Below are 25,394 nucleotides of genomic sequence, written 5' to 3' on the forward strand. Positions count from 1 at the left end.
CTTAGAACTGACCATGATGTACCACAAACAGTGAATCATCTTTGGGATGAAAAATGTCACTACTTTGAAATTGGTTGGCAATTCCAGTTATACAAGCACCATTCCATTTGGCATTGGGGGAAATTTACAACAAAAGTATGAATCTAACTACTTAAAATCAAGCAATTGATTTGTATTCTTAAAAAGCTGGTCACAATAATATTCAGATGGACTTTTTCGCTATGGCAGAAGGGCTATATTAGAGGAAATTTGCAATTGGAGAGAATACATTATAATTCATTATACAGTAGCTATTAAACCTTCAGTAAAAATGCTTTAGTACAAGGATTGAGCCACTTATCAGACCTACTCACTACCTTTAAAAGCTGTCCATGTTCAGTGCTCTGAGTGGCAAAAAAGCAATCGCTGATGACTTTGAAAATAGGACTAGATGTACAATTTATCAAAACAGAAACGGCTGGCAGGGATTTCCGAGAATCAAGGGTTGTAACTGTTTGTTCAAAATCACAGGAGAAAGGAAGACTGCAAATTGCGGAATTTAAAAAAAAAAAGAAATTCAGCAACACCATTTTAAAAAGTTATCAATAGAGTGGTTTGTCCAAAAACACCTTTAAGACATTTACATTTTTAAAATGTATTGTTCACAGAATTGACTCATTTTCTTGTGAGATATCTACAGTATGTTGCATGGATCGCAACCCTTTATCAAGACATAGTTGTACCTTTCCAATACTATGTTTTATTGTGTTCTCTTAATGAGGTTAATCTAAAAAAAAAAAAAAAAGATACAACAAATTAAATAAATTACTTGCAGATGCACATAAGTATCCCTGTTTCCGTTTGTTTTATGCGGTCTTGGCATGTAATTAAGTGGTTTACACCAGGTTGATGATGTTTGTGCTGTGACTATAAATTAATTTTCTAGTGTGAGCATAATATAGAACTTTTATTTTCAGTGACAAATTGCAAGACTGTTGTTTACAAACATATACAAGTAGAGAGCAGACTCATTAGAGAGGCCCCAAAAATAGTGCGCAGAGCGTGCATCGGTAGATTAAAACACTTGTCAAGCTATCATCATGGGTGACTTTTAATTTACACAAAGGCAACCAATTATACTTAGAGGCAACATTTTCAACACTTCGCGAACTTCACGGAAACATCATTAACTTTCTCTCTGTATTGCCTTTTGCCCCTATCAAAGCCTGTTGCTATCTATTCAGGAAGACGAATGGCAAAGGGGATGTATCTGACAGCTTAAAAGTAGCCATCATCTGCCTGTGAGACATCTCCCTGCACATCCAGCTCTGAACCTTCCCAAACAAACAGAAGGCTCCACTTCAAATACATAGCAGGACTATTAGGTAATCTTCTCCTTTGTTCACTCTCCCTGAGCTTTGGTGACTAACCTCAATCCCTCCCTGTTCAACCTCCTGCTTTCAAGCTGACAACACAACACTTAATGCTGCCAGGACTAAGGGTGTACTATGATGAGTGGATAGGAATTTTATGTAAATATACACATCACATCTTATGTATTCTAATGAGTTTTATTTGTTGTGTTATGATGACAGTACCGGTATGGTTTTAAAGCGAGAGGGGAAAAGAGATGAGGAGGGCGGCAGCACAAGGGCTCTTTGTTTTTGGGACGGGACAAATCTGAGGTTTCCTTTTGGATATTCAATATCCTGCAAGGTACCAAACAGAGTTACAGTAGTCTAGTGTCTGGGCTTTTTTTCAAGGGGAGGGGTGCAGAGCTTTGCTACGTGTGTCTGTGAATTGTTGCATGCTTCTTAGTCAATTGCTGTGTGGCTTGCGTGAGTCGCTTCCAACAAAGCCTGGGAAATCAATCAATCTGCGAAGAAATACCTCTTACGCCAGATGTGGCACTTGAAAAAAAAAAAAAAAAAAAGACTTAAAAAGACTTGCTTGTATTAGGGACTCTAAGGGTCCAAACAGTATAAAACCATGTTGAAATGAAATATTTATTACAAATGAATCAAGCTGTCAAAATGCTACCTACTCCACTTTGAATTTCTGCTTGTTATTCTAGGTGGCTTCTCTAAGGCGTAGCATGTCAAATCTGTAAGTGTGTAAATGTCTCACTCTGAAATATATCTCCACTATTTACTTTACAAGTTGCCAAGGAGAATGAAAGACAAATGTTTCATTAGCAGGTGACTTTTTTTTTTTGGTTCTTTTACAAGTCTTCAGTAGTTCCGCTTCTTGACACATATATGCGCACTCCTGCATACACGGAGTATAATTATAAATGCAAGGCTTGCTATAGGGAGCTGAACTTTTCACACCTTTCAAAGCCACAAAATTGGATGGTTTTGTGGTTGTGCAGCTGCCGCTCTGCGCTAATGCAAGGCGGTGTCATATGAAAAATATTCCTCTCCTCAAACCACAGGGCTGGTCATTAATGAAACACAGGCCGCGCAGTGAGGTCATACAGAGTCTAGATTTCAGCAGCCACACTTAAAAACCGCTCAGAGAGAATAGAGAAACATGAACACAAATCAGATTCCAGCTCCAAGGACGGGGAAAATAAATAAATAGAGAACGGCACTGGCCCCTCTCACATTTTCCCCCAGCTCTCTGCAAACAACCGTCAACTGCAGCTCAGAAACAGCTCACAATGAGAGCAGACTAAACAATCTGGTCCCGGCCAAGGAAAATGCTAAGCAACTCTGCACACAGGATGTCTCACCCTAATTGCCAACTATCAAATCTCACAATGGAATCTATCCATTTGGCAAAATCTTCACAGCAAACTTGGCAATATACTTTTGCTTTTAGAAGTGTCAACTTTTGTGATGAGAAGACAGGACAAAAAAAAAAAAGATGGAGAAACACAATTGTCGAGGATTTCATTTTTACCATTTTCTTGGATTTGCTGGGGTTTATAGAGCTTACAGGAAAACTAGCAATAATGTGTGCTGAGATGAAGAAAAAAAACTTTTATTAGACAAAGGTGCTAGGGGTCTTGTAAACGAGTGATTAAAATCCTCAGCATTAAGATAAACACACTATAAAGGTCCCCAAAGACGTGCACGCTCAGGAAGGAGAGAGAGCGAGGGCAAGCCCATGTCAGCAAGAGAGACTGACAGACTGTGTACTGGAGGTGGGCATGGGAGCGTAACTGGAACCTTGGGACGGGTATAAGAAACAGGGTTACCAGGAGGGACCAGGCTCTAAACAGGAAACTAATGGGACAGTCTCCACCATCCACCATGTGGCATTGTATTTTCCAGCCAGTCAAAGCCATGCTCGCAGAGACCCCATGACTTCAAACAGCCAAAATAGCAGCACATTCATGAAACAGAACAGAACTACTGGGAATTAAAGAAGGCAGGGAAAAAAGAAAACACACACACACACAAAAAAGGTAGCAGGCCTCAACAGCAGATGGTAAAATTAACATTTCAACAGTTCCTTCCTTTCATGTAGGTCTCGGCAGAACTTTTTCTTTTTTGGGGAAGAAAAAAAAAAAGAAAAAGTAAGAGGGGCTTGGGTTTTGGTAAGATACAGTGGTATAGAAGGCATCTGGAAAAGGGGAAGAGGAATATTGGCTTATTGCTCCTGATGGTCCACCTCTATGAAAAATTAAATAGGTCTGTTTTGCAGGTTTCCCCTCTCTAGAGTGCCCTAAGCTGTGTTATGGAAACATCATCTTGGTAATTTATACGCCAAAGAACACCTGGTGATGAAAGAAAATAAACTATTCCTCCTTTTCTTTCTCCATTTAAAACCTAACACTTCGACTTTGTGGTCTCTCCCTTTGATGTTTCTTTTTCCACCTTTTTAATGTCCATCCGTTTGCCTTATTTTGCAAGAAGTTGGCGTCTATTGTAGTGTTAAGTCGTTCACAAAATGCTTGTCAGATTCTATTTTGAAGTCTTGATATACATTTCAAAAGGTGCTGTAGAGATGTTATCATGGAGAGACTGGAAGACTGAGGTATCTCTAATAAAGACCCAAACAATGGACAGCCTCTCTCATTTCTAACCCTGTCCAATGGAGCGTCTCAGTAGTACCCATTAATTTGGACACAGTTCTGGCTAAATTACATGTGTTCCACCTCTGTGACATTTTAAATGCAATTAAAAGCTGGTTATGGAAGTGTGCACGGACTTCCCTGTGATGAAGGGAAATCACTGACGTGATTAACATGCAAACGAGCTCATGCTGGCAGACTAGATTGGGGTTTGAAAACCTCAATTACTTTTGTGTGATTATCTATTTACCAGTACACAGATTTCCATTTCTCATCTCCAGCCGAGTTCCCCATGCACAAGCCTCAATTATACGTGGCACACCTTTATTTATGATGCGCACGATGCTGAAATACAAGCTCTGGTTATTTTTCACTGTGATGTATTGCGTCTTTACAGGCTGTTCATGAGGCAGGGCCACCAGACCAGCCCTTCCTAATGCTGAACCATTTGCTTTGTGAGCACTTAATATGATCTTGACCCCCACCACCCTACACACCCCCAATCCATCCATCCAACCCCTATTTAAACTCAGTTTAATCCCACCCCCCTCCCCGTTAGACAGGAGGGAGAGTAATGGACAAAGGGCAACCATTTGTCCTTTTCAAAAGAATTTCCAGCTTTAATACTTTTTATTTATGTCTAAACTCAAATCTATAACACTGCCAAAAAATAAGCCCCTTTAAAATGTGTGTGATTTTGTGTGTGTGTGTGTGTGTGTGTGTGTGTGTGAGAATATGTGGAGGGGGGTCTATTATCTGGAGACTAATTGCAGGTGAAAATCCAACTACAGTATATCAAGTGGCAGTTGAGAGGAAGGTGGGGATTGAAATGAACTGCAGAAACACTCCAGGCCTTATAGTATGTATCATCTTGTTGATGCAATTATTAAAGCAACGCCTGGCAGCACAGGAAGAATGCAGTTTAATTAATTTAAACGGCTGAATAGTGACAGAATCACTGTTTTTTTTTAATGATTTACATTAAAATATACATTACCTTTTTCAATCAGGCAAGATTTCAGAAACAAAACCCTACAACTTTTTTTTTTTTTCAGAAGAGAAACATAAAACAAAAGAATAAAAATTACTCAGAAAAACACAAAAAATGTATGAACTACTGTACAGTAACTGTGCCAGTGTGTACTTGCTTTTCAGCCATTTAATTTGAAGCTTAATGATTTTTTTTTAAAAATAGTATCTTGCATGATTTTATTGTTCGTCAGTGTTCCTGCATGCTTCTCAGTGCTCAGGGACAGGAAGAGAAAGGAAGACACACATATCTGTGGCACAGCCAGGCTTTTTAAAATGTGCCCAGCATACATAAAACATGCCCTGTTGCTTCAGCTGGAGCAAAAAGGAAAACAGTGCCATCAAGTGAAATTTCTGAGGACTCCTCAAACACCTCAGTAGACAGATCTATCACCTTATCTGTAGGCAGAAGAAGAAGATGGTCTTTTTCCTCAGTACTAATTATATAATTGGTATCTATTTATCCAAAATAAGGAGTTCATTTTCACAGCATAAAACAGCTTGTAAAAGAGGTACCTGATTATTGTTATAAAATACTATGAAAAGATTTTTTTTAAAAGTGCAATTCAAATGTATTCTGTACATTTGCATATCTTGCCAAATAAATCATCTTTAAATTTCTACTCTGGATGGGAATATTAGGTACAAGAGTACCTCCCACTCAAGTAGTGAGATGATACGACAAGAAATGTACATGGTGCTTTGGTGACTCCGTGTTCACAATCCTGTTCGAGGTACCTCAGGAACAAAGGGAATCATTATTACTATTTGAACTCAGTTGCCAGGACTTGGCTACAATGCCGGTATAAGGTTGCTAGAGTAGGTAGAAAAAAAAAAGCAGTGGATACACCGTATTGAGTGAGTGAAACTGGTGGTGATGGCTAGAATCATGAGTGAGAGAGAAGGAAAGAGAGAGAGACAGAGAGAAAGAGAGAGGGAGAGAGAGAGACAGACAGAGAGAGAGAGAGAGGGAGCGAGCGAGCTTAGATAATAGTAGATAATGGACAATTAACTCAGGCTAGTAGTGCCGGCTGCAGTGAATAGCAGCTTGTGGTGCAGCAAGTCCCCGATCACCACTCAGCCATATTCACATTGGGAATACAGGCGATATCAAGCTGCAGGCTACTGGGCCTCAGAGGTGTACACGCTGCATTAGCAATCTCCACAATGCCTTCAAACAATGCTTGATACCAACAAAGTGTCCCAAAGTGCAAACGCAAGCACTCTGCTGATGGGAAGTCTGTGGTGCCATAACCTTGTCTATTGTTTCATGTCCTTTCACCATCAAAATAAACCCAGGAGCCGTAAATCCATTAAAAAAAAAGTGACATACTGGCATTCCTGGGTGCAGACATTGAAATTAGCATAATTAAACCTATATAAAAGCTAATTGCATAAATCAATGAGTGAATATCATCACTGTGCATCACAGAAACAATGCATGTGCTCATATCAGGGGCCTCAGAAGTGTTTTAACTGCCCACCCAGCCCCCCCCCACCCCCTTCAAGCTCCATCTAAATCTATTGATCTGTGAAACACAGGGACCCAGGGGAGGCAATTCACTTAATATCATACATCTAATGATGAGATGAATAACGATTATACCATTTGGTAATTAAACGTCTTACAAACCATTTAACTGACTGTGCGTTAGGAGGGGTCACTGGAGGTCGTAACGATTGTTTTTCATTTCTCGCTCGGCACGAAGGCAGGAGACACGCAGGAGGTATGACTGGGGGTGGTGGTGATGGTAGAAAACAGTGCATGACACAATGGTGAAAACACACTAATGAATGTTAGCAGCTATGGCACTAATCCCTAATGCTGTCAAGACTTTGAAGGGAAAACAATTTGGAAGGGGCGATGGAAATGGAGGAAAATAAAGCAAGACAAACATCCTCGCTTCCCTGGATTTTTTAAAATATATATTTAGAAATCTCATTAGCTCAGTTTTGCGTCTTTTCACAATATAAGATAAGAGATAAATGAGTGAGAAAAGTAAGCCCATATTTATTGGTGAACTGTAAACACATGACAACGGCGATGTGACAGAAGGGAAGGAGGGGGGTTATGTACAGACACCTTCCCTCTTTATAAGAATGTGTCTGATCCACACAAAGGTGTGTTAAACACACGCTTTGAGAGCCAATTTACTGTCAACATCCACAGCCCTAATCCCTACTTACAGGCAATAATTACCCAACATTGCCATGTCAGTGTGTTGTTGTATGGGCAGGCAAACTCTGAAGGCCTGTACAGGGCTTATTTCTAAGTCTAAGGTAATATATACACTAAGTATGGATGAGACAGGGAAGTCAGGTGAAAAAGTTTGGAGGGGTTAGCACACAAACACACACAAAGGTCCAATCACTATGTTGGACTAGCCTCTTCTTTCCATCCTATCCTCAGAGGGCTAACAATAACTTTCTTTTGTAGCTGGCTCTAGCAAATTCACACAGCATTTACCGACAATGGGATGTGTGTCATGCTCCTGGCTCCTTATTGAATGATAGCTAGTAAACATTGTCATTCCAAAGAGAGACAGGATTAAAGCCTGCTTTGCCCATTGAGGGGAACAGTACGCGAGAACGGGAACAATAGCCAAATGGAGGACGGTATCACAAGGGTCCAATGTCTGCCGTGATGAATATGTGGGAGATTATAACCCATTCCATCATTTCCATAATGTAAAACTCTCTTTCTTCTTCACCCGCCGACTATTCACTAAATAAATGAGAAAACTATCACCCGCGCAGAAATATTTGACAAAAGGCAGAAGGGAGGGAGACTGAGTTTTGAATGACCCCCGTGCCTTTGACAATACAGGCGCTGTCCGGACACATTCGGAAGCAGCGGAGTGAGAAAGACCTGGTAGAGTATTTATCACTGGGCACAAAGCAAATGTATTACCATGTCACCTATACCACTTTACGGCAGAGAATGGGACCACGGTGAATACAAGGGAGTTTTACATAATACCAGGTGAAAATATGAATGCGGGGCTCTTTCGATGTGTGGCTTTACTGCCTCGCTGGCACTCTAAACTGAGGGATCATTCAGTGGACACTAGTTTAAATCCCAGTGGCCACAAAGAGTCCGCCTTTGAATTTAACCAATATGCTAACTAGCCTAGCTAATAAGTCTTTCCGGTAAAAAAAAAAAAAAAATCATTTGAATTGAACTGACTGAAAGAACTTCAGAGAAGAAAAGTCATATTACAGAGTTTAGAGTAAAGAGAACATGAATAAAAGAAGTTAAAATGGTCCGCACTACTTTTGGCTGCGGGTAACTTTTCTTACAAGACATTATTTTGGCAAGCTAAAAACAAATGTCCTGTGCATTATGAATAAAGTTGGTGTACTATACTATACAATATATAAGCAGCCCATGAATCCAACTGTTACGTTTCTTGAGAGCTCCTCAAAAAACATTAAACTTGTGAAATTCCTGAGCCATAGAAAATATCTCCCCACCCTGTCCTCTGCTCACGCCTCAACATCACTGACACCTTTTCAGCCAGTCACTTGATGTGTGAGTGTCTGTTTGCGTGTGTGTATGTGAAAGAGCCTCTGTGCAAGGCCACATGCATGCTTGCCTGTGTGTGTGTGTGTGTGTGTGTGTCATCTGCCAGATCATTGCAGTCTATTCCAGAGATTTCTCCCATGGTAACCTAGTTTATTTACTTTATCTACAATATAATGCTTCAGTGAGCATTAGCAACTTTGAGACACAAGTTTCAATCAGTCGTCTAGCGGCGGTGTGTGCATGCTCGTGCGTGTGCTCAGCCAGGTGCAGAGAAGAGAAGAAACCGCCGCCAAAGAGGCAGCGCAGCTCTAAACCAAAAGGACTGACAAAGAGGTCCCAAAATAATACAAAATAAAAACGGACAGCAGGAGAGAGGGAGAAGGGAAACAAAAAGATAGAAAAACAGAAGCAGGGAAGAAAGCCAGAAAAGAAATTAACTGTACAGGACAGCAGGGGTTAAGAAGTGGGTGGAAAGGTAGAGGTGGATTTAAAAAATAAAAAGGAGAAAGGCTAAATAAAAAGTGATACTATGCTGAGAAACAGGGAGAAAGAGTGAGAAAGACAGACAAAGGGAGTGATAGAAATCGACAAAAACAAAGTGAAAAAAGCATGAGAGAGAGAGAGAGAGAAAGAGAAAAGTAAAAGGAAGGGAGACAAGGTGTTCTCCCTGGGTAGTGTGGAGCAGGTCTTGTCCAATAAACACAGGTGAGCAGCTCGACAGGCCAGGACCACCGAGCTGACTGACAGCTGAGAGCTCTCACTGACCGCCAGCTTTATTTTACATGACATGAGGAGTGCAACTCAACTGACAAAGAGAAACTGCCTCTGCACCTCTCAGAGTGTGGGAGGGAGAGAGGGGTTGGCAGGAGCGCACACATAGGCCTGCACCCGTACACACTTGTCTGTTTAAAGCGGCATCCACGCACCATGGCCACAAAGTTGCAAACACAAAAATATCCTCTCTCGCACACGCCCAGACAGGAGGAAAGCCGTGCCATTTCCCTTCACAGGTGAGCAGGAGAAGGAAACACCCCGGTGCTTCGGTTACTTAGTGGGAGAAAGTGAGGAGTTGTGAGGTGGAGTGGGGGGATTGAGGGGGGTAGGGGGTGGGGGGGGGTTGAATGTATTATGTGTGCCGACTGAATCTTTTCCACATGACGGGCCTCGGGCTGTTTTTGTCAACTGCACTCTTGAGCAGCAAGAAGTCAGGTAGTGTGACCACATGATTGCCCAAGAGGCACTGCGGTGAGAGAGGGAGAAATGGGCAGAGAGAGGGAGTGAAAGGGAAGAGAAAGGCAAAGAGAGAGAGAGAGAGAGAGAGGGAGAAGGATAGGGGGTCGGGGACAGGACTGATGCAGCACGCATGATGAGGTGTAATCACAAACCCCATTCCGAGTGCAGTGGAGATTGTCAACATACACACATTCACATTCCACTGTCTGTCAGCTCTATGACCCAAATCGAGCATGCTGTGTGAGAGTGTGTATGTGTGTGTGTGTGTGTGTTTTTCCACACACGCGGATGCTTTCTGCCCATTCCGCCTCCAACCAGGTAGTAACGGTTGCACTGTCTAGGCTTGCGGTTTGTGGTGAGGAAGTCGGATTCCAAGCTCTTGTAGGATTTCGCTGCCGCCTGTATCCCTTTTCAAGCTGCGATCAAATGATCATTATGAACAAAGGACTTGGCTTGTTGCCTCTGGAGTAAAAGCTTTTTCAGTGGCTGTGACCGTGTGGTTTGATTTGAAACTTTTACTTAAAAAAAAAGAGACATTGAAAGAGTGCCCTACAAGCGGAAGAAGGCGCTTTCTCACAGAGGAATCTTGAGTATGTTAAGACGATTAAAATGTAAATTTTTATAATAAAAATGCGTTATGAAAAGTGGGAGTTTAAACTATGTAATTAAAACTTAATATGCAAAGAAATATATTTTGAGTAAAACAATTGGGATGCTGTTGTCATTCCATTTAAATACACATGAAACAAAATCTCATTATATACATACCATGGAACAGAACAAACAAACAATCTAATTTACATCTGATTAGTTAAAACAATGCTTCCAGTCTTCCATTACCACAGGAAGTCAAAATCCTTTTGTCATAATTTTGTTGGAAATTGATACAGTGCAAAAACAGAGATATGTTTCCAAGAAACCATTTCTGTGGTTAACATTTGTGGCAATATAAACATAATGTTTGCGTTTCTGAACTATGTCTCAAATACAAAGAATTAAGCACTGATTTGTCTGCAGCTCAAGATATTCCTATAAACTGTAGCATAATATGCAGTCCCTGAAGTGAATTCAACTCATCAATAGTTAAAATAGTGTAGATTTAGTTTATGTCATAATGACAATATCCCTATAAAACACCGGACTGTGAAGGGCTAACATAAACAGAGGGCTACGTGTGCAGGCTGAAAAATGAGGCTGCGTGACAGTTTGGTGATAACATGCGAGTTCAATCTGTCAAGACAATCAGCATTTAGACCTTGGGAGAAGAATGCGCGACTGTGTGCGACCGATTCATTGGACACGATCACCTGCAAGTGAAGCCACTCATAATTCTTCCCACCTGAAATAAGGAGTTCAAACTAATGTCAGGCTGCTCTGATGTCATGCCTGCCTCAGATTGGGTTTCACAATAATCTCAGGCTCTTGGAGAGATGCCATTGGGTCCAGCTTCCGCACCCAAGATTTCTCCAATTAAATTGCAGGGAAAGAATAACACGTGAAACACTAGATCCCTGCTCGTTTATAGAAACGAAGGTGGTGCATGCAGTATTTGCAATCAGGCTTTTCTAGAGTATCAGTCATCTCTAATATGAGGTGTATACAGGTCTATTGGCGAGGTCTAACGTATGCTAAGGCCACGACCCTACTTGCCACTCTTAATTGCAAATGTACCTTTTTTATAATATTTTCCCAATACTTCTTGTGCCTCATAGCCCCATCCAACCTTCTGCAAAATAGAATGAAGATTTGGCATTTTGAAAACATTGGATGAAAAATAGGGTGAGGGAGAGAAAAAGAGAGAAAGAGAGGGGAATACCATATAAGCAGCCATGAGGATCAATAGACTCATTGAGCCTCTTTATCTTCTCCTTAAGGAATGATGGCACTACTTATTCTGAGCCTCCTCACCTCCCCTCCTTCTAACTCCATTCTCATGGCAACTGTGCACTCTGGACAAACATTCTCCATGCAATTTCTTTTCTTCTCTCCTCACCGTCAACCCTACATCTCCCCAGTTATTTCTCTTCACATCAGACCTGTGCAGGATAAATACCTGACAGTCGCTAAGAAATGATATAGACTAGACTAAGAAGAGAGAGAGAATCTGAAATGTTCACATGTAGTAGTAGGAATTCAACTTTGTTATGGTTTTATTTTGGAGGTGTGATGCGTTACATATGGGGTGTTCTCACCAGCAATGAAAGACTGGAAGAAAAAGCAAAGAAAATACAGGTTTGAAACATATGTCCTCTGTGGAAACAATGTGAGCACAATCCAGACTCTATTTAAAAGCAGGACAGCTCCTAATCCGAGATATCAGCGAAGAGCAGGACGTCATTGATCCATCAACTTTCTGCTCCAATTTGCTCACAGCACGACACTATCAGACCCCAAACCAAACCTCATTAAATTGAAATATGGAAACTTGGGAAACTTCCAAAACTCCCAACTTCCCTCTCTCGCTCCCTCCCCCTTCCCTAAGCGTGAAGACAAAACAGTGGACCATAGAGAGAACAGCGCATGAAGAACGGCAGTAGATCCTTGGGACTGAGAGCAAAAGGAAGGAAGAGAAGGAAAGAAGGGAAAGTAAACCTTTGATGAGTAAGACTTTTTTTGTTAAGCGAGGGGGCTTAACTTTAAAATATTCTGGGTGGCAGTGAATGGGGGATTGACCAATGGCCCTGATCTCAGCCACACACTGGGGCACTGGGGTTAATGGTGGATAAAGATTAGGAAAAAAAGGGGGTTGCTTTGCCTGATCTCCATCCACCCCCACACCCCACCCTGCCGTTTTCACCTTCTCCACCAATCCCAAATCAGCTAGACAATGGAGGCTGCCAATGGGGAATGATCCAAGTCACTTTGATTTCTGCCTCTACCCCCTCGACTGCTCTGAGTGCCCAGGGTAAAGACCCGTGGAGGTTCCCCCTGTTTGCCCACTCAGAGGGACTACTGTTAGTAGGCTCACAGAAACCATTTGAGGATTGGAAATGGAATGACAAGAGCTCTCTGATCTATGACAAGAAATCAATTTCAAACTGGAAATGTGAGCAGAGGGCTGTTCAGTCCGAACTGCTGCTTCTTTAAAGCAGCCAAAGACATACTTAATTGCAGTAGATTTTTATATATGTCTACACTGGAAGTACAGCTTGCAGTGTTGGGGCAATTTCACTTTTTTGCAATGATTAGAAGGACTTTATTAGGCCAGCAGATACGCAGTAAGAGTTCATCTTTGAAGATATAACTGAATACTAGACAAATTAAGAACTAATATTCAAATCTCTTTTAGGTGGAAAAGGAAATCTGGACTCTGCTTAGCTCGGGAAAGATAGGACTCTGGGGAGGTGGACCTGGTTCAACAGCCAAGCCACCCAGCATCTTTGCTCCTGCCCGTACATTTTAATCATATCTAGACCTCAAAGGCACCACTTCATGATGCTGTACTAAGATAAATAGATTTTCTCCCTGAAGTTAGGGACAGAATCTAAATAACCTTATAGAGTCACTAGTCATTTTACTTTTCTTTTGAATATCTAGGCAGAATTATTTAAACAATTGATATTGCAATGATTGAATATTGATTGACAGCACATGGAACACACCTGTACCAAATACCAGAAGCAAATCATGGCATTCAAACATACACACTACTCTCTTTCAAAACGTAATACTTAACATTATATACAGTACCAGTCAAAAGATTGGACACACTTTCTCATTCAAGTGAATGGGATGGTGTGTCCAAACTTTTGACTGGTACTGTACTATCAACCCAACTAAAATTAATCAGAAGTTTTACAAGTGTTTCTTCTCACCACAACATCTGAGAGTCCTAATCAATGAAGTGGTGACACTAGTCATGCTGAAGATATAATTGGTGGCTCCCATTACGTGACCCAAGATTCCTTACACTCATTTATGGACTGACCTGGTGACAATCACCATCTTGTGTCATTAGCTTGGAAAAGGGAGATATATTTGGAACGACTATGTGCAGGATCGGCCAAATAGCTAAAATAGATCTGGTATTAACTGATTAACAGCTAATATTTGATATCACTCAGAAATGTCCTTTAATTGTGTAAAATATTTAATATTTAGCTAAAACAACATTGTGCTTGTGTAATATATAAAAAGATCTGTCTTGGAATCTGAAATCAGTTGCCACTGCAAATGTGCATGACCCCTAAATGCCACATTGTAGATGTAATGGTTTGTTAGTTAGTTAGGAAGTTAGTTCCTAACGCAGCTAATAATACTTTGAGTTTGATAGTGGTTATTGGATATATTTCACATTGCTGAATCAAAGCACATTATGTGAATCAGACTAATACCTTCCAGACCATGTAATCAATATATCTAGCAAAAATATGTACTGATAGGTAGAGTATAATGTTCTCATACCTGGCACTGCTATTTTGTCATTTCAGCACCCAGGACTGTGTGACTCTGAAGCCAAACCCCACCAACCTTTATGACTGATGTGGCTCATTACAGTGGACACATTAATCTAGGAGAAAACACAACACCAGGCATGCAAGGACAATGAAAACTGCTTTCACTTACCACTTTGGACTTTACAGTGTGTGTCTTCTGCTTGTTCCTACGGGTGCAGAGTGAGCATATTTCATCCTAAACAGACAAATGGGAAAGAAGATGTTTGGACTAAAAATATGAGCAATACGATGAATAAGGCTGCCTTTGCCTTCTAGAGTTTCTGTATATCCAGTATATACACTACCGTAAGGTTAAAGCTAATATAACCCTGTTCCCTTTATTCTCTTCTGTTCTGCTACAAATCTCAATCAAGACATCAACAAAATAAATAGAAAACGTGATATCCAAGCTTGCTCACATTTGTCTGCCATAATGCATATCATAACTTCTAAGCAAGAGTAGATTGAAAATCCTTGGGGTGTGAAAACCAAACAGGCACCACTGAAAGGTTGCCCAGTGAAGGGGGAATTCTATCAAGGTGGACAAGATGAAGATTTGTTACATTTGAGGGGGGGTCGAATGGGGCCCCTTTGACCTCAACTAGCCACTACAACCACCCAAACACAGTAGAGCTAACACTACACCACAGACACACTTGGTGTCTTGACAAATAAAGAAAAAACAAAATCACTTTTAATTAAAAAAACAAAAAAGGTAACTTTCATTCAAAGAGTACTTTCAAAGATGATCTTGAGGATGTACTGTAGGTTACTGTTAATTTCAACACTGATCCTTGAAAAGACACAGTTAATGCTACTCTAATCTCTCTCAAGGTTGAGGATTCTTTGACAGAGAGACATGAAGCGACCATGTTCAAATACTTACCCTAAGGGAGAGAACTTGCTGTTGTTGTCCGTCACAGGAGTGGAAGGAGTCCAGCGATGTCAGCTATCTAAGATAAGGGAAAACAGTAAGTATGTCATTAGTCCAAATCTATTCCATGACATCCTGATCTTTTTTAAGTTTCCCAGGCACATTCAGTGCTGGTGCAGACATGTGTGGGCTAGATTGTGTCTTGCATAACTATTTTCTGTATGGCTTGTAGGTGAAAGCTATAAACTTTGGAACAACAAAGTGCACCTGGATTTTGCTGTGAAGCATGAGAGCATATGTGTGTGTGTGTGTGTGTGTCTGTGAGTGTGTGTGTGAGAGAGAGAGTGCATGCACAAACAGGCAACTTACAGTACATTACATGCTATAGTCCCCTCCCCCCAGCACACACATGCGCGCACACACACACACACACACACACACACACACACACTCTCTCTCTCAAGTTAAAAGGTGCAGTGCCTGCAGGCTCAAGCCTTCAACGCCAAGTAAATCACACTGTTAACCTGACACAATTGATTTCTCATGTACTTCCATTCAGCATTGAAGCACACATGCTATGGCATCCATATAATTTAGAGATCATTAGTGTTGACAATTTTTGTGTTAATCACACAACTACAGCAAGAGTGTATAATACCACCACTGCAGCTACAGATTGCCTTGGACACTTTTACTGCATATACATCACATTTAGAGCATTAGGAAAAAATTAAAAATCCACCTCGTAGTGGAGCAGTGTGGGGGCAAATTTCTGCTGCCGGGGGCATGAGGGGCACAAAATGGCCTGGATGTTCCTCTCTGAATTTTTTTTTTTTCCTCCCTTTTATTCTCCCAGAATTCCAATGACCCCTACAGGCAACCAGCGACTGCTGAATCCTAAGGAATGTGCTCTCTGAACTGTACAAAAAGCCCTCAGCTCAAAGAGCACAGCTGAAAACAAAACATGCCAACTGCTATAATTTTTCACTGTTTTGAGTTTGAGGAAAATATTGCACAGATTGCTCTGCAACATTTACTCAGAGAAGGGGGAGAGGGTTTGAGGTGGGGGTGGGCACCAACCAAATGCCCTGTATGTTGGTAAAAAAAAAAAAAGACATGAAAACGTTTGACAAGTTTAGAATCAAATAGCACTTATTCACTCATTTCATATATTTGTGATGTGTGATTCCACATATTGTACATCTATGAATATGGTTCTACATATATCGAGTTATGAGCTCAAAAGAAATCTTAAAAATTGTAATGTGTTTGTGCAAACAGCAGAGTTCATTGATAAAAGCTGGCAATATTGCGATAAAACAAAATATAATACCCAATCGTTTTAAATCTTATTTAGATTTTTAAAAATAAAGTTAATTTACTTTACTTAAAATAATTTCCTGCTGAGTTGACTTTAATATCACAACACCTCTGGGCTGTGCAGATGTCATATTTTATTCACTGAAAAAGCATTAGAAATGCTATTAGTCTGTATGACCTCCAATTCGTGGGGATTTACAAATACCACACATATCTTTATGCCAAATATAAAACCATTGGTAAATTCTATCAACTTATAAATATGGCAAATGCATTCAAGTATTCATGAAGGCCTAATAATGCTATAGGCTGATATTTACATAAAGCGCTCGCGCACTAAGTCAAGATAAACTATTTAAGACCCGCACCACAAATACCTCCACATTGCAGAAAAAGGAGGGTCCTGCGATGAAAGAGGACATTATGCTAACAAGTCAGATTACTGTACACAATAACTTTATCTTAAAAGTAAATACCATCCTTGGTGTTGGAAAAGGGGGGGCATTATGGAAAGTCACTGGCAATATTTCTGTGGGGACCAAATGCTCCTTATCAGTGTTAGTCGAGCAATTCAGGCCCGCCCGAAGAAAGATGAGTCTTCAAACTCATTCTATTCATGGTCAGACGTGTAATTACCCTCAGCTCACAGTCTAGACGTAACCGCTTTCACAGTATTTAAGACCCCCTATGCAACGCGCGGACGCCGGCTCCTACCACCAAGCCCTGCACGTTAAATCTGTGGGCAGATAAATTAGCGAAGAATGCAATAAAATAGACACAATGAGAGGAACTTTATCCTCCCCGCTGCTAAATGAGATTTCTTTGAAATGCAGATCAGTGGCTCTAGATTAGTGAATTTTAGCTGCTGTCAACATCATAACAAAATACAAATGCGATTGTTCGCTGGTGCCTTATCTCCTTGCTTCCATCTGCTGGCTGGTTATTTACTCCCCCTTGATTTACTATGCAGATCTAAATAAGTCGCATCAAAAGGAGGGCTTACTGCACAATGCCTTCTTAAGCTTCTACATCAAGGTATTTGAAAAACCGGTAGTCACATGAAAAGGCTGCCCATCAAAGGCACATCTCTAATGAACTCTCCCATATCAGAGGGGGCTTGTGGGGGCCTGGCTTTAATGCCGTCTGTGTGGTGAGAGAGAAGCAGAGCTACAAATCAAACCCACCAAGCCATGGCCGAGACGGGAGGAGGAAGACAGAGAGGGGGAGAAAAGAAAAGAGAGACAGGAGGAGGAGGTGGAGGAGGAGGAAGGCCTCAGTTATCAGATGAGATTAGCTCAATACAGGGACTAGTCCTAGGTCTTTCCATCATCTATCCATCTAACTTTTAAGTCTGGTTGAGGAAGGCACTCATGAAAAGCATTAGATTAGAACAAATTACAAAGAATTAGACTGGATGTGGCCACAGGTTAGTTATATACTTCTGGACAACTAGAGAAAACAAACAGAACAAAAATTCAACCTGTGATTTCAACTTTAGTTTTTACAGCTCGGGGCTACATAAAAGCATATAGTAAACAGCTTCAAAGTTAAATGCAGTTCCTTTATGTCTTTTTATACAACTGGATTGCAAGGAAATCAAAGAGCATTAATAAATATCAGTTAAAATGACAAACCAATCCAGCACTTAGAGGGAGGGGGAGATTCTCGGACTCTCAAACGTCGGAAAGAAAGCCATACTCTGCTGTCCTCCCTCCTCATTCTCCCCAGGTCTGCAAACAGCTTTGGTAATCTCGAACAGAGCTTTTGCATTACGCTCCTGCAATAACCTTTAATTTCATGGTGTATTTGTTGCATTCAGCGCACAGGCCGGATTACAACCGACAATCTTCAGACTTATACAGGGAAAATAAACTGCATGGAGAGATCACGATCTGTACCCCCCACCCACCGCCATCATCACCGCCACCATCCAGCTTTGTAGCCCGTGTGTCTGGATGAAGGGGAGACCCCCACCAACAAGCATGGAGTTTACCAGTGAACAATTAGCCCCGGAGCAAGAGCAGGCCCGGCACTGGCACATGTGGTTAAGAGGCGAGCGCTGCGGGAGAGCGCCAGATGATGAAGGGAGGATGAGGATGGGAGGAGGAGGAGGAGGAGGAGGGGAGAAGAGGACATTGAGGGGGGGGGTGGGGGGGTGGGAGGAGGCGTGTGGCGTGTGCCAGACACGTGTGTGCCAGACACGCGTGTGCCAGTTTTTGGCTACTGGGCATGTCCTTCGTTATTCACTTACTCTATACAGAGAGAAAAGATGAAGAGAGATAATTGAAGAGGGATACCCCCCCCCCCTTCTTCAAATCCAAGACAACTTTGACTCCGAATTTTAGGAACCCATCCAGATTGAGCTGTAATGTGAGGGCATCCACTGGCTGAGTCGCTTTGGTACAGAAACCCAACTTCTCGTCCCTCCCCTCACCCCGCCTCAAGCATCTCTCTGCTGTGCAGCATGCCAATTGGGCCCAGTGCCAGTCGCATTTGCAACCACAAGGGACCCTTGTCTTTTTGCCATGCCTAATGAAATGACAAAACAACAGATTTGCATATGCAGAAACACGTGTTGTAACAGGTTTGACTCCTCTTGACCCAAGCCGTGTTAAAGAGAGAAAATGCAGAGAAGAAAAAACATGCAGGAAAAAAAAAAAAAAAAAGTTCATGACCAACAGCTGCCTGGAGGTATTTAGGCTCTGATGGGCACTCAAGTCTGCACCATCTGCCCTGCTGCTTGCCAGAAGTGACAATCTAAATTAAAAACCACTCGTCAAATATCATAAAAATAAACCATTGTTTAGCTGCGTCCATATGTTGTGGCCGTTCCATCTCCTTCTCCGAGAGAAGCATTAGAGGCTGAGCTACAAAGCCTATAGCTGTGATCCAGGGAAAATCCAGAGAGCCACACAGTAGCTTGTAATTACCCTCCCACCGATCCGCTGTCTTCAGACCAGATCCCTGCGTCATCCTACACATTATCCAAGTCCATCCTCTCCACATTACAGAGGAGAAAACCTCGGAGAGCCAATGTGGTGAAAAAACAGCCATTGTTTAGAGTAGGATTAGGGATTGCCATCCAAGAGCACAAGCTGGGTGTTCAGATGGTCAAAGGAGATAAAATCCCTGCACTATACTTGCTTGGAACTAGAACTACAACTGCTATTAAGTTGTATGCAAATGTATATTTACCACAGCACAAATAAAAATTGTGGTGGCGAGTGTGTTGCTGTGAAACAACCCAAACTTAAAAAGATGCATTTCTGAAAATGTCAAATGTCTCCCCTCCACATTTTGACCAAATTATGTCCTGACCCAGGGGGCTCGACTGGAGACATTCCTTTTGTCCTTTACTGAAAGACACAGCTACTGTGCGACACTGCTGCCCGCCAAACCTACTCAACGCCACCGCTGCCACCCAACCCCCCACTTCCATTTTTCCTACTGTTTTTATTTAGATGAGTGAGACAGAAGGAACAAACCTGAGACAGTCGTGACCCTGCGCAAGTGTTGTAACTTGGTCTAGAGCTACGCCGGCAGAAGGCAGCACCATATGCCCTCAGCCCCGAGCTGGATGCTCTTTCTGCAGCCTAATGTGCCTGTCAAAAACTGTTACTGTCACAAAACCCCCCCCTCACATGTTTTTTTTCCTCTCACAACATGTTTGAAATAAACATTTTTTTTTTCCCTCTGTGTCTCTTTGGGTAAAGTGGAAAGGTCCTTGGAGATGTGAGGCACCAGTGAATGCAGTGTAACTACTTATTTGTGGGCCTGAGCAGCATACAACTAATCACTACTACTGACCGAAGCTCAGCTACTATGAGTCATGCATTCATTAAACAATAATTCAAACAAATATCAATTTTTTCCTAGATCATCACATTCTGATTGTCAATTGTCAAGCACTTAAGAAGGTCAAAAATAACCCGATCTAACACTTTCATCTATGTGGCTTATCAGGCCACAAATCTTCAAACAATGCTGTCATCACTGAAAGATGCCCTAGATGTCATAATAAAAAGAGAAAAACAATAATTGAGTTAGCTGCCACTGTTAGCCTCAGTGCTGTCTCACATGACTGTTTACGAGTGACAGGCTGACGGCTGAATGCGGTCTGAGCATTGGTGACCTTGCCTTTTACCACGAGTGACCCTCTATCTTTAATTCAGGGCAAGACCCCCGAACCAACACATTTTTTCACACCAGGACACTGTCCATCTGACCGTGACTTGAATAAAAGCTGCCATGCCTTCACACCACACTGACCAGCAAGTAAACATGCAATTGTTAACTGAAAAAGAAAAGGGGAAAAATGGGGGTGGAAAAAGGGGGTGGTGGGGGCAGAAAAAAAAAAAAAAAAGATGCAAGGTCTGTTGCTGCTGTTGGTGTACTGTGATTCAAATGAGAACAAAGTTTATTGGATAAACAAGACTGACAGGTCAGCTAGTGTTACAGGCCAAGCTTATGGCGTCTTGGCGTGTCAGCTCGATGGGAGACCATTAAGCACAAGGTCACGGTCAAGACTGTGGTGCCAAGAGGTGAACTCCTAACCTTATGAAAAGACATGCATTATTTTACATAGCTTTAAAAAAAAAAAAACAGTGAGTACACAAACCAGAAGTTTGTTTTATAACTTTGCATACATGTCCTTTTCCATTTCAGAGTTTGACACACTGTGGGGTTATACACACCAGCCAAAAGCTACACTTTCTGGCTTGCATGACTTGTTGGTCAGTTGTTTGTGGCTTTACAATCCTTGGAGGGTATTTGACAAACAATCTTTGCAGGATGTTTTGACACTTGATTTTTTTTTTTGAGTAAATATATAACCACAGTCTTTCTAACTTGGCCAAGCAAACATGTAACCCATAAAGAAGAGCTCAAACAAATTTTACATGTGACTATGAACTGAGATGAAACAAATAAAGCCAGTGTGAAGAAGTAAGTTGCTGACTGACTCTTTCATCAGATAGCGCTGAACTCCCCCTTGTGTGGGTAGCCCGCAATCTCCTCTCTAATCCTCATCCCCTGACCCCACCCTGCACAGCTTTCTCCGGCCAAGGAGTCGCAAAGTTTCGCGCTCACAACAGTGTCGAGTCAGGCTTAAGAAGTGACCCAGAGCGTAACTAAAAAAGTCTGAGCTGTCTCAAGACTCTTAGTAACTGGGGCACACAAAACATCATTACTGTGATGTGGATAATTACAGTGCAAAAGGGTGGCCTCTTAAGCATGTAATACACTCTTTTATCTTAAGAAGTCAATCTCTCCAAGGCTGACAGCTTGCAGCATATGATCCTGGTAAACAAATACTTTTGCGCGGCACAAAAGTGCCATTAAAGGCCAAAACTGTCAACACAAATTCCATTCTTACTGGGGGGAGGGAACCGAAGTGGGAGGGAGGAGGGGAGAAGGGGAGGAGGAGGAAAAAAAAAAAGGACTTGATCACTTCTGGTTGCTTTAACTTGCATGGAGGTTGTCATGGAAACATTTCTATGAAGTTAACAAGGATAAAACCTGAACATTTGCCATTTAATTGCCTTTAAGCTTAGTAACAGGACCGAGTTAGCTGTATATATAAAACACACTGAGTAGGTTACATGCATGGGCTCAGCGAGATGTTTAGAAAAGTAAAGCTGGTGCACCACTCCTGTGATTTTTTTTTTACCCGTTTCTCCCCCAAATGCAGCAACACCTCAAGGGTTGAGCGAGCAGTCAGTTTCATTACAGAGGTGTTGGGGGATGGGTGATGGTGCAATTCAAAAGCTAATCCAAAAGTGAGCAAGTGTTTCATCGCCTCAAAAGTAGTCTGACTCAAAACAGAATTGATGTAATCTATGCTTAAAAAACCACTCTCCGGACCTATTCTAAATTCACACTTAGTCATCTTGCACCTAGCCCCCATTGTCAGATTCAACAGTTTCTGCTTTCACACCAAATGCACACAAAGTTCACGTAGGACCCACAGAATGGCAAATAAATTGCAAAGCATTTTCTACTTCAGCTCAGCTGGAAGCAACAATTTCCATATCTAAGATAAAATCATGCATCAACCAGTGTTCATTGAGCTGAAAGCTGAATCTTAATTTTGATAAATGATTGAAACGTATGACAGGGTACACACATTAATCCTGTGGAGGACATTCATTTTCCTATTACCATAATGTAGAGCACGACCGCCTGATGATAAATGCAGCAATCAAAAAATGGACGCAGAATGGGGAGAGTCGGGGTAATAAGTGCACTGCTCCCAACAACGGTCAGTCTTGGAGGAAGACTAATGGCAAGTCTCTCCATCCCTCCCGTTGCCTCAGGGAAAAAAATGCATCCTGTTTTACAAAATCAAGTGACCTTACTTACCGCACACACCTCCCCAACAACGAGTAAACAAGAGAGTACGGACTGTTTTAAACATGCTTTAAGAAATGATTACAGGGGCACTCCAACAAAGGGGCTGATTGTGCACTGTCGCTGACATATTTCACAAGGGGCATTTATTGCCGCCTGGCCTTTGAAGAGTGAGAGCTGCTGAGTGAGGGGGGAACTGGCCCACACCTGCATAACTGAGGAGGGAACACCTGTGCACCCTGCGGCTTGAACAAGGAGGGTCGATCCAGCTAATCCAGGGGTGAAAGCTGATCAGAGGACAGGCCCGAAGAGTTCAGCAGCTCCCACTACCTTGTTATCCTTCCTTTACCAAAAAAAAAAAAAAAAAAAAAAAAGTTACATCTATTAATTTTTGGGCCACTGTGATTGCAAGAGAACAGTGGCAAGACACAGGGAGTGTAATAGAGGGACTCAGCTGATGATTTTATGAGCTTTTAACGTTTAGTTTAATTAGTTGGAATTTCAGGTCTATCATCATGAAAATTAATATGCTACCAGCATCACTGTTTCTGGACCTCGAAAAAATGATGGAATATAAAAATGGAGCAAGCAACCACGGTAAGGTGTTGACTGCTGATAATGACAGACATTGATCATGCAGATACTGATCATGCTGATAAAGCATTGATAATTATAAACAGCCTTTAAATCTAATTGTATTGTAGTTTTTTAGTGCACAGGCTTGAGCTTAAGAAACTGTGACAGTGGTGTTTAAAAAGCATTGATGAGGGGGGGTGGGGGTTGGGGGGCATTTTAAAACTATATGCAACCCCTGTGTGCTGCAGGTGATAACAACAGAAAATCATTTTGAAGATTTTTTCTTTAATAGTATAGGAATCTTCTCCTATTTAATAAATAAGCTTAATAAGCTGCCATATAGATTTAATTATATGCATATGGCACGTTGTATATTACATTTAATTAATTCCGTTTACTTCTTTTTTTCTGGCAATAAGTGCAATATAGCAATAACTAAGAAATTACAGCAAGCACTTAATAGTTTAAAATAGTTTTTTGTAGTTAACATTAACGCAGATACAGGCTGTAAATTGGCATTAAATGTTGAATACACGTAGAGCAAATCTTAACAGTTTTCATTATTGCCGTTTTCTACACATATCCGAACAGACAACGTTTTAAAAAAATTGTTTTGATATATGTCATTTAGGACTTAGTGGCAAATGAGAAAAAAACGTTTTTTGGCGACATTTGCATAAACTGAGTGAAGCGTTAAAGCAATGTCCACATATGAGACAATAAGTCAGCTTTTCGGAGTTCAGCGTTCAGACAAACCAAAGCCTGGACATCTTTCTGAAGGTCCTAACATTAAAAAGGCGAATAATGTGAATTCTGTTGACAGCTGCTCGGTAATTAAAAAGCACAGAAAGCCCCGCGCGCTACGTGTAAATAATAACGTCGCGAGGCAAGTTGCAAAGCGCTCGGTAACACAGGACAAACTTGTGCCCCGCGGTCCACTTCCTAATTCAAGTGCAGTGGACAGAGAAGTAAAAAAAAAAAAAAAAAGTCAAACAGTGCAGAGAGAAATAAGCTCTTGGGCAGAAAAACTTACCACAAAAAAATGGCAGGTATATTTCCCTCACGGTAAAAGTCAAAGGGACACACCAGGTGAGAAGTCGCCGTCCTCTGTACTTGCAGAGATCTTCACACGTGACTGTCCAAGTTCACCATAACGCAGAGAAAATGAACAACAAGCTGCAGAGTAAATAAAAAAGCTCAAATATTCCTCCGCTGGGCACCGCTGTCGGAGACACACACACACACACACACTCTCTCCTGCTGTCTCCCGTCAACGCCGCTGTTATTACTAATGCAACAGAGGGAAAAGCAGTACACTGAGTCCTGTTTGAATGACGCGCAATGCGAGGAAGAAGCGGCTTGTTTTTTTTTTTTTTCGTTACGATTCAAACACACATCAAGCTGTATCCCAGCTAGCAAGTATATTTGGGACTAGAAATCCCCCCCCAGGGGAGGCACTTGCTTGTGCGCGGAGGTGTGTGTTGTTATTTTTGGGCGTACTGCGACCCCGTGTGACGTCAGGGCCACCTGCTATGTAAACAAAAAGTTTTTTTTTTTTTTTTTTTTAAAGTTTGTTTCCTCTTTTTCAAACGTGTGCTACTACAATATTAGCGGCCGCTCACGTCGGACGGTAAGGCGTCTTTTACAAGGGCGCTTCGAAGATAATCGCACATTGTTGTTGTTGGGTTGCAGTGATGGGAAGGTCTCTCCAACCAAAAGATAAGTGCGTCCGTTGCTGCATCTGAGAAACTTTAGGGTTCATTTAATGGAGCCCGCCCAGAAGTAGCATTACTGCAAAGATATCTGCAAGTGGGAACCATATGGGGGGGAGGGAGGGGGGGGGGGGATCAATAACCTATACATTCCCATAATGTTCCTTTAACCTAATATTTCAACAATAACCTCTACTTTGTCTGTGATAGCACTCCATTCAGCCACCGACATCAAAAACATTATTATTATCATTTTCATCTTTTTTTATCCTTTGATCTGTGTAGTAAACTGCGTCGCTCAAAAATCCTATCATAAGACTCCCAATAGCTCTTGTGCATA

The 25,394-nt window shown here is 41.6% G+C and overlaps 1 protein-coding gene across 6 annotated transcripts in view; it reads right to left on the bottom strand.

Moving 5' to 3' along the window:
• The window catches only part of foxp2 (forkhead box P2), a 104,887-nt gene extending 79,770 nt beyond the window's left edge, over positions 1 to 25,117 (bottom strand). For 3 of the 6 annotated variants that reach the window (XM_044343304.1, XM_044343302.1, XM_044343298.1), the window contains exons 1-3: positions 24,376 to 25,117; positions 15,111 to 15,177; positions 14,355 to 14,420 (exon numbers count right to left, since the gene is read on the bottom strand). The gene's annotated coding sequence lies outside the window, so the exon portion shown is untranslated. Of the gene's footprint in view, positions 1 to 14,354; positions 14,421 to 15,110; positions 15,178 to 22,973; positions 23,110 to 24,375 lie in introns of all 6 variants that reach the window. The other 3 variants (XM_044343305.1, XM_044343303.1, XM_044343299.1) reach the window with 2 other exon arrangements.
• Between the last annotated feature and the right edge of the window lie 277 nt (positions 25,118 to 25,394).

The sequence above is a fragment of the Thunnus albacares genome, chromosome 23, assembly GCF_914725855.1.
Source record: "Thunnus albacares chromosome 23, fThuAlb1.1, whole genome shotgun sequence".
Classification (NCBI taxonomy): Eukaryota; Metazoa; Chordata; class Actinopteri; order Scombriformes; family Scombridae; genus Thunnus; species Thunnus albacares.